This window comes from Triticum urartu, chromosome 1 (genome assembly GCF_003073215.2).
Source record: "Triticum urartu cultivar G1812 chromosome 1, Tu2.1, whole genome shotgun sequence".
NCBI lineage: Eukaryota > Viridiplantae > Streptophyta > Magnoliopsida > Poales > Poaceae > Triticum > Triticum urartu.
In genome coordinates, this window is record NC_053022.1 from 422895851 (window position 1) to 422906340 (window position 10490).

Below are 10490 nucleotides of genomic sequence, written 5' to 3' on the forward strand. Positions count from 1 at the left end.
CAATTGATTATGACAACAAAGTTGCTATCTATGATGATTATGGTGATTACATGTATGTTATAAAGAATAATGATAACCATGAAACTTGTCATCATGATTTTAATTTTCATTCACATGATAGCTATTTTGTTGAGTTTGCTCCCACTACTATTGATGAGAAGAAATTTGCTTATGTGGAGAGTAATACATTTTTTATGCATGTGGATCATGAAAAGAATGCTTTATGTGATAGTTATATTGTTGATTTCATTCATGATGCTAATGAAAATTATTATGAGTGAGGAGCATATGCTTGTTGGTATTGCGATAGTATCAAGTTTCCTCTCTATGTGTTGAAAGTTTTGAAGTTGTGCTTGTTTTTCCTTCCTATGCTAGTTGATTCTTGTTCCCATAAGTTGTTTGCTCACAAAATCCCTATGCATAGGAAGTGGGTTAGACTTAAGTGTGCTAGTCATATTCTTCATGATGCTCTCTTTGTGTTTCAATTCTTATCTTTTATATGAGCATCATTGATATCAGCATGCCTAGCTAAAAAGGCATTAAAGAAAAAAGCTTGTTGGGAGACAACCCAACACATTAACCCCTAATGTTTTTGTGTGTTCACATGATTAGGCTACTGTATTAATCATGTTTTATTGCTTTTGTTTCAATAAAGTGCCAAGTAAGACATTTGGGATGGCTTACGGTGATAGTTGATTTGATCTTGCTAAAAAACAGAAACTTTTGCCCTCAGGAAAACAATTCTCATTTTTAACGGAAGAATGATAAAAAGATGATTCTTTTTTCAGAAGATTAATAGACAAATTTCCCAGGTTTTCCTAAGTTTTAAGAATTTTTATAGTAGTAGAAGTATGGATGGAGTACATATTACTACAGACTGTTCTGTTTTTGACAGATTCTGTTTTCAATGCATAGTTTGCTTGTTTTCTAGTTTCCATGGCTTATATTGATCAATATAAATTGTGGAAATGATGCGCTAAAGTAGGAATTGTGTGAGAACAATTATGAATCTTGTCTTTGACAGTACCAAAAGTGAAATGGTTTGCTCTTTATCATACTAACCTATCTCACGAAGTTCCGTTAAAGTTTTGTGTGCTTGAAGTTTTCATGTGTTGGGTGAGACATCGATATGAGGAGAATAAGGAGTGACAAGACCCTAAGCTTGGGGATGCCCAAGGCACCACAAGTTAATAAGCAACTAATCTTGGGATGCCCCGGAAGGCATCCCCTCTTTCGTCTCCAATAATATCGGTAACCTCACTTGGAGCTATATTTTCATTTGTCACATGATATGTGTTTTGCTTGGAGAGTCAATTTATTTTCTTAGTAGTTTCTTGATGTTATTTAGAATAATTTTTTGCATCTTCTATTCCAATAAAAGTGTCAAGTATAGCCTTTGCCATGCTTATTTTGCAAGTATACATGTTGCTGTTTAGAAACAAAAAGTTTACCGTTGTTGCAAAAATTCCCTAGAAAAGTCAGAATGTGATAAAATGTTGAAACTTTTTGCAAAATAAGATCTGATAAATTTTCTACAGTGTGGTAAATTTTCATAATCTTTGGAGTTTAAGAAGTATTGATACTCTTGCATTCTTTACAGACTGTACTGTTTTGGCATATTGTTGTTATGTTTGCATCGTTTGCATATGTTTGCTTATTTAATGATTCTATTTGAGGATAGGAGTATTAAATATGCAGAGAAATTTAGTATGCAATGTTGAATAATAATTTTAGTGATTTTATACAGTAGATAATGATAAGGTTTTTGCATTGGTTTATACTAACTTATCTCACGAGTTCTTGTTGAGTTTTGTGTGGATAAAGCTTTTGAGATTTAGGAAAACCGTGATATGAGAAGAATTAAGGAGACACAAAAGCTCAAGATTGGGGATGTCCAAGGAATCCCAAGATAATATTTCAAGAAGTCTCAAGCATCTAAGCTTGGGGATGCCCCGATAGGCATCCCACCATTCTTCTTCAACAATTTTCGGTTGAATCTAAGTTTTTGCTTCTTCACATGATGTGTGATATTCTTAGAATGTCATTTTATTTTGATTTTGCTTCCTGTTTTAATAAATGCTTAGATCTGAAAGTTTTTGAATAAGAGAGAGTCCTCAAATAGCTACCTATTTACTTAACTACTCGCTTGATCTTTACTTCTATCTTTTTTGGAGTAGCTTGTCATTTGCTCTAGTGCTTCACTTATATATTTTTGAGCATGGTGTGCTTTAGTATTTCTGAAGAAATTCTCTCTTGATTCACTTAATTAATTTGAGAGAAAGAAATATTATGCTCATGATCTTCACTTATATTTGTTTGAGCTTATCAAAAGCAACACATGAAAATTAGTTCCAAAGTGATAGATATCCAAGAAGGATATAAAATAAACTTTCAAGAAGATCATTGGACAAAATAAACATGATTCTTTGTAATAGTTTTGATATATAATGATAGTGATACGTGAGTCATGTTGGTGAGTAATTATGCTTTACTAAGAATATTGGTGTTAAGGTTTGTGATGTTGGGAAACGCAGTAATTTCAAAAAAATCTTACGTACACACAAGATCCATCTAGGTGATGCATAGCAACAAGAGGGGAGAGTGTTATCTACGTACCCTTGTAGACCGTAAGTGGAAGCATTATGAAAACGCGGTTGATGTAGTCGTACGTCTTCACGATCCGACTGATCCTATCACCGAAGGTACGGCACCTCCGTGATCTGCACACGTTCAGCTCCGTGACATCCCACAAACTCTAGATCCAGTTGAGGCCGAGTGAGAGTTTCACCAGCATGACGGTGTGATGATGGTGATGATGAAGTTACCGACGCAGGGCTTTGCCCAAGCACTACAACGATATGACCGAGGTGGAAATCTGTGAAGGGGGCACCGGACACGGCTAAGACAACTGTCAACTTGTGTGTTCTAGGGTGCCCCTGCCCCCGTATATAATGGAGCAAGGGGGAGGCCGGCCGACCCTAGGGCACGCCCCTCAAGAGGGGAATCCTAGTAGGACTCCAAGTCCTAGTATGAATCCATCAAGAGGGAGAGAGGGGGAAGGAAGGAAGAGGGGAAGGGAAGGAAAGGGGGGCGCCGCCCCCTTCCCCTAGTCCAATTCGGACCCAAGGGGGGCGGCCAGCCCCTCCTCGCCCTTCCACTAAGGCCCATAGAGGCCCATTAGTTCCCCCAGGGGTTTTGATAACCCTCCGGCACTCCGATATTTATCCGGTGACCCCCGAAACTCATTCGGTGTCTGAATAACATCGTCCAATATATCAATCTTTATGTCTCGACCATTTCGAGACTCCTCGTCATGTCCTCACATCCAGGAATCCGAACTACCTTCGGTACATCAAAACACATAAACTCATAATATCAATCGTCATCGAACGTTAAGCATGCGGACCCTACAGGTTCGAGAACTATGTAGACATGACCGAGACTCATCTCCGGTTAATAACCAATAGCGGAACCTGGATGCTCATATTGGTACCTACATATTCTACGAAGATCTTTATCGGCCAGACCGCATAACAGTATACATTGTTCCCTTTGTCATTGGTATGTTACTTGCCCGAGATTCGATCGTCGGTATCTCAATACCTAGTTCAATCTCGTTACCGGCAAGTCTCTTTACTCGTTCAGTAATGCATCATCCCGTAAGTAACTCATTAATCACATTGCTTGCAAGGCTTATAGTGATGTGCATTACCGAGAGGGCCCAGAGATACCTCTCCGACAATCGGAGTGACAAATCCTAATCTCGATCTATGCCAACTCAACAAACACCATCGGAGACACCTGTAGAGCATATTTATAGTCACCCAATTACGTTGTGGCGTTTGATAGCACACTAAGTGTTCCTCCGGTATTCGGGAGTGGCATAATCTCATAGTCATGGGAACATGTATAAGTTATGAAGAAAGCAATAGCAACAAACTAAACGATCATCATGCTAAGCTAACGGATGGGTCAAGTCAATCACATCATTATCTAAATGATGTGATCCCGTTAATCAAATGATAACTCATGTCTATGGTTAGGAAACTAAACCCTCTTTGATTAACGAGCTAGTCAAGTAGAGGCATACTAGTGACACTCAGTTTGTCTATGTACTCACACATGTACTAAGTTTCTGGTTAATACAATTCTAGCCTGAATAATAAAAATTTATCATGATATAAGGAAATATAAATAACAACTTTATTATTGCCTCTAGGGCATATTTCCTTCAGTCTCCCACTTGCACTAGAGTCAATAATCTAGATTCCACAGTAATGATTCTAACACCCATGGAGTCTTGGTGCTGAGCATGTTTTGCTTGTGAGAGAGGCCGAGTCAACGGGTTTGCAACATTCATATATGTATGTATCTTGCAAATCTCTATGTTTCCCTCCTTGACTTGATCGCAGATGGAATTGAAGCGTCTCTTGATGTGCTTGGTTCTCTTGTGAAATCTGGATTCCTTTGCCAAGGAAATTGCACCAGTATTGTCACAAAATATTTTCATTGGACCCGATGCACTAGGTATGACACCTAGATCGGATATGAACTCCTTCATCCAGACTCCTTCATTTGTTTCTTACGAAGCAGCTATGTACTTCACATGTAGATCCCGCCACGATGCTCTGCTTGGAACTGCACCAACTGACAGCTCCACCATTCAATAAAAATACGTATCCGGTTTGTGACTTAGAGTCACCCAGATCAGTGCCAAAGCTTGCATCGACGTAACCATTTACGACGAGCTCTTTGTCACCTGCATAAACGAGAAACATATCCTTAGTCCTTTTCAGGTATTTCAGGATGTTCTTGACCGCTGTCTAGTGATCCACTATTGGATTACTTTGGTACCTCACTGCTAAACTAATAGCAAGGCACACATCAGGTCTGGTATATAGCATTGCATACATGATAGAACCTATGGCTGAAGCATAGGGAATAACTTTCATTTTCTCTCTATCTTTTGCAGTGGTCGGGCATTGAGTCTGACTCAACTTCACACCTTGTAACACAGGCAAGATCCCTTTCTTTTCTTGATCCATTTTGAACTTCTTCAAAACTTTATCAAGGTATGTGCTTTGTGAAAGTCCAATTAAGCGTATTGATCTATCTCTATAGATCTTGATGCCCAATATACACTACTGCAGGATGCTGCTAACACGACACTATGATCAGAGACCCTTCGAGAAACTGTGTGCGATGCAATAATCGCAAACAGTGTTGTATGAAAACCATCAGAAATGTATAAAACGTTTGCGATGACAGATGCATCAAACACGGTTCAGGTTTTATTTGCGTGTGCGATGAAGGGCATATGGTTCAGTTCAATGAACTGTTTGTGATGAGGAGGAACAAAAGAAACCGGCAGCCAGATGAAGGCGTGTGCGATACATAGCATATGGTTCACTCGGATGAACTGTTTGTGATTAGGCCACACAAAAGAAACGGTCAGCCAGATCAAAGGTGTGTGCGATATACGGCATGCGGTTCACTTGGATGAACTGTTTGCGTTGAGACATGAGAACAAAAACGGTTCAAATGAACAAGATGTGTGTGATACGAGGCAAACAGGTCTGTAATCAGAGATGTGTGCAAAGACCGATAACAACACAGACGATTACTGCTAACAAGTCCTGTGTGTTGTGAGCAAACGATTGCCGGTATACAATTATGAGTGATTGATGAAAACATCACCGACGGGTTCCATTGTTTAGTCCGTGTGCGATGTGATTTTCTTTGTCCGCACAACATCTACGCCTGTCTACAGCATCAACATATATACTTAAAAAGACAGCATTGCATAACCAAATTAAGCATACAATTACACAAGTGACTACACACATAACATTTCTACACACCAAAGAAAGCAATTACATGCATACTAAAGTAGAAGAAACAAGGATCTAATCATCTGCTTATTGTTGCAATGACGCTTGCCATTGCTCTGCTTCCGGCTGGATCCCTGGTCATTTTGGGGAAGGGGGGACTTCCTCATGTCAACGATCTTCCTGTACATGTCGTAGCTCGTGTACACCTCCTTGGCCGCGTTCACGACGTGAGCTTTGTCGAGTTTCTCCATCCAGGCCGGTGCCAGGCATGCTTGTCCTTGTTGCACGAATCCTTCATGTCTCTATAGTAGGGGTCGATGATGGCATCGGCAAGGTGAACCAGTGAGTACTTCTCATGCTCCTTGCTGCCCTGATCTTGTATTGGCCATGGATGTTGACAAGATTCTGGCAGGCAATCCCGAATTCTCGAGTGCCTTTACATCGTTGGTGATGTCCACCGTAGCGAACATGTAGTGGGGGCTTTTGACAAACCTGGCGAAACGCTCGCAAGGCCTTGTGGCCAGGCAGTAGTGGTAGACGAGGACGTGGTGGCTCACGGACATCTGGGTGACGACGACCTCGGGAGGAGACCTGGCACGAGCGCGGGTGTACTCGAGGTCAAACCCGACCACCTTGTACTTCTCCTCGGCAAGCAACAGCTCCATGATGTGGATGGAGTGCTCCGCCCTGACCGGGTCGTTGGTGTACACCACCGAGAGGTCCATGAACCTTATGTGGGTGGCCACCACGGCACGCATGGTGAACTGCTGCTCGTCGTCGGCAGCCGCTCGGAGGGCCATTGGAGCCGCGCAGGATACCCTCTAAGAATTTCTCGTGGTGGGTGTGCTTCTTGCAATGGTGGGGCGCAATCGAAAGGTTGAAGAGGCACAAGGGTAGGTTAAATGGCCGCTGTAATAAATGGGGGCCGGCCGGCCTGTAATCGTCACGTCTTGTCACCGCGTTCATAGCGGAGGATTCCAGAATCCAGTGCACGCTTGACAACACCGCACCCCAGGCGTGGGCTCGAAGAGCCTGTTCCCGCGCTACCGCACTGTTTATCGCGCAAGCTTCCTGCCTGGCTAGTTTGGCCACGCGTCGGCTAGAAGAGGGACAAATCGTGGGTGTTTATTGGCAAAAAGCTTTGTAAAAACGAAGTGTGTGGAATGACTTCGGTCATAATTTTACCCTTGGGTGATGAGGTCAAAGTTACACACAAGGGTGATGATGGACACTCGAGTGCGATAATTAATTATGCGCTCTACAGTGCACATGGTGGAAGAAACCAACTGTGTGCAATAATGTCAAAGATCGTAATCGAGTTCGCTATACAGATCGTGTGCTGTGAGATCGACAAGGTAAACTGATTCGAGAATGGTTAATAAAATCTAAGACCATTGCATATTAAGGTCAAAATAGTGCTAGCAATATACGAGTCTCATACGATGCCATTTCAATGATTGTACCACAAAAGCTCGAAATGTTACAAGGTTCAAATTCCAGACTTATATGGCTCAAATTCGAAGATTGCAAGGTTTAAACTGATATTAGAAATGAAATTCAGCTCATCAGCTGCAAACGCTCGCGCAGATTCATCGAACTTGGATATCAGAGAGGTTCAAACTAATATCACAGCTTCTAAGTCTGGCTTCGAAACCTCACAATTTTTGCAAAGGGGTCAGCCACTGAGAAGTCATGTATGGGGTTGACCCAATGACTTCCAATTACTCTGTCATCTAAAGTTCCAAAATGAAATTCAGCATTTTTGGAGCTTAATCCATTCTGCCGCAGGCGCCGGCGCTGATCAACAGGCCATTCTTTTTTGTGAAATAAATGTAGGGAAAACCTCATTTCCTTCAGCACCCTTGCTCTGAGAACAAAGAACCTGGCAAATATAATCTCCGGTAAGGTCCCTCGATAGGAGTTCAAAGTAATTTCTGAGAGATGCAGATCTAGGCATTCGATGTGATTGTTATATTGTATCACATTATCCACCACTGGGCCTAATCTTACCTGCAAAAGAAAAAAATGTGTTAGTGCCTACATGCAGTTTTGAACATTACTACAGGCCTAGCTATTTGGTTTGCAGGATTTGTAAGATGCACTAACATGCCATCTTCGATCTGACATGATTAACATGGGCATTTGATTACATTCTAGAAAAATGTAGCCTTCTTCACAAGAGGTTGGAGTGGATGAAAAGTTCCCTAAGAAAACTAGTACAGATAAATCCAAAGGAGAAATGCTTATTGATTGAAACCATATGGATCAAGCAACCAATATGGGGGGATGTATGTACTGAAATCCTCCAAAAGAACCTTCAGAAATCATAGTACATTGTCATTGTAAACTTGGAAAAAGGTGTCACAAATTGAACTCCCTTATGGTTAACATTTAACAGGAAAGGAACATCACCTCGATATATATCTTCTCCAGGCACAGAAAGCATCTCAGGAAACTGACAACTTGCTGCAGGTCGGGCCCGATAGATTCTAGTGCAAAGACCTTCACTATGCGTAGTTTCGGGGTCAAGCTTGTCGGAATCATTTTCTAAATGACAGACGAACAAACATCTTCAAAATTAGAAATAATGTTAATTTGTAGAAGGAGAGGTAGAAGGCGGCTGTTGTACCTGAACGGGTGTGGATCCAATAACAAGTTCGGAGTATTTGTCAGACGAGTAGCCCACCACTGTCAATTTCGGCACAGAAATAACATTGATTCTTGTTGGACCTTCTTGATCAACTACAAGTAATCTCTCAAGTGCAGGTGTGTCCAGGATGACCATACCATGGTCCATCTTTTGTGATGTCTTCCTGCCGCACCAGCAACACACATAAATAGTCCGGAGAGTCATGGAGGTGATGTGGAAGGTACTCAACCCATTGATCGCCTGAAGACAAAGGTACTCGAGTGCAGTACAGCCACGGAGCAGGCGCTCCATGTCACCCTTTGAGAGGCAGATGACAACGAGATCGAGGTGCTTTAGTCATGGTAGAATAAGAGAGGGCGCATCATTAAGGGGCGAGAAATGGCAGTTCCTGAACTTGGTGATGCGCAGCGTGGGCGCGAGGCGGAGTGAGGACGTTAGCAGCAACATCATATGCCCATCATCAAATGTGAGCTCCTCAAGCTGATCTAGGGCGGGGGATTGGAACCAGTCGTCAAGCTTGGCTCAGTCCTTGCCGTTGGAATGGAACTTGCCCATTCTAAGGCCTTTGGTTGGGCCAAGGTGGCTGCCGAGGATCTTGGAGAACGCATTAAAGCTTTTGCGATAGCCATGGCAGAGCTCGTGGGTGTCGATGACGTCGAGAGGGCTGGAGTTCCATAGGGGGCGCCACCGTCGGGAAAGGAGGATTGTCCGCGCCCCATATTTGATTGAGAGGAGGGAGATGATGACTCTCAACATATCATCGGGGAGGCTGCTGATTAAGTCTAGGCCTGCTGGAGTCGCTTGCGGTTCTAGCTCGCAGCGCCTCCGCTTGTTGGCATCCCCGTTTTCCACCTCCGGAGTCTCCTTATCAGCGGCGCTTTCTGATAGAAATGGGAGTATAGGGAATATTTAGTTAAAACAGGGCAATAGAAAAGTGTATTGGTAACTAGAAGTTATTAGGTAGGAATATAGTAAGATAAGGGAATAGCAATTGGTTGCTTAAATACTACACAATTCATTTGACATTACTGGGTAAGTCAACATATGCAGATAGTTGAAAAGAAAACTTACTTCGAACAAAGTCTGGACGGATGATTTTGTCGGGGAAGTTAGCATATATCTCATGACCAGGCCCTTCTATGTGCAGTGCAATTTTAGTGCCAACTTTCAGTACATAAAACTTTGCAATTTCATTCCAAAATCCAGTGCCAAAATAGGAGTCACCACATTCATCAAGTCTTACAGTAGGAACGATTGTAAATCCATGGTTTGTGCACAGTATGACATTCGTGGAACCTTGATGTATGTAAAGGGAAAAATTGTGCACTACATAATCTATTGCATAGCGAGGGATGTCCTGCAGAAAATGGTAGGGTTGTTAAAGAAAATATGGTAACATGCAAATATGGTTCCAAATTGAAAAAACTGTACAGTAGTTGAAATCGAAGGACAAAAGTCTATAATTAAACAGATAGGGTAAACATGATATCATGGAAATATGAGAGTAATCGAAAAAACAATACATCATTAATTTGCCTAATATAGAAAGAAGAGGGGGAAATCCCCTTTGACGTATATGGTGCATGTGGCACCTTTTCTCCAAATGTAGCAATATTTAGAATATGTTTAGGAAAGTAGGCCCTGCCAACCGATTTAGGGTGAGATTGAACATACCGCGCGCGTCCTCAAGTTATCTGGTACGATGAGATGGAATCTCTGGCGACGGTCGCCAAGTCCTGAAGTATCGGCACACTGTACATTCTATGAATGAAAGAAAACCCTCAAATCAGCTCGAATAAAAATGAATTCACGGCAATTTCCGCTGGGTGATTAAAGGAGGCAGATGAACTGGGATAAGAGATGAGATAATATCTCATTAAATTAGTTACCTTGTCATCCATGAGAAAGAACCCTCAGTAAGGAAGATTCCCCAACCGAGCGGAGCTGGGTCGACCGCGATCAGCATTGAGAAAGTCGATGGCGATAGGCGGCGGCAAGCGGAAGTGGCA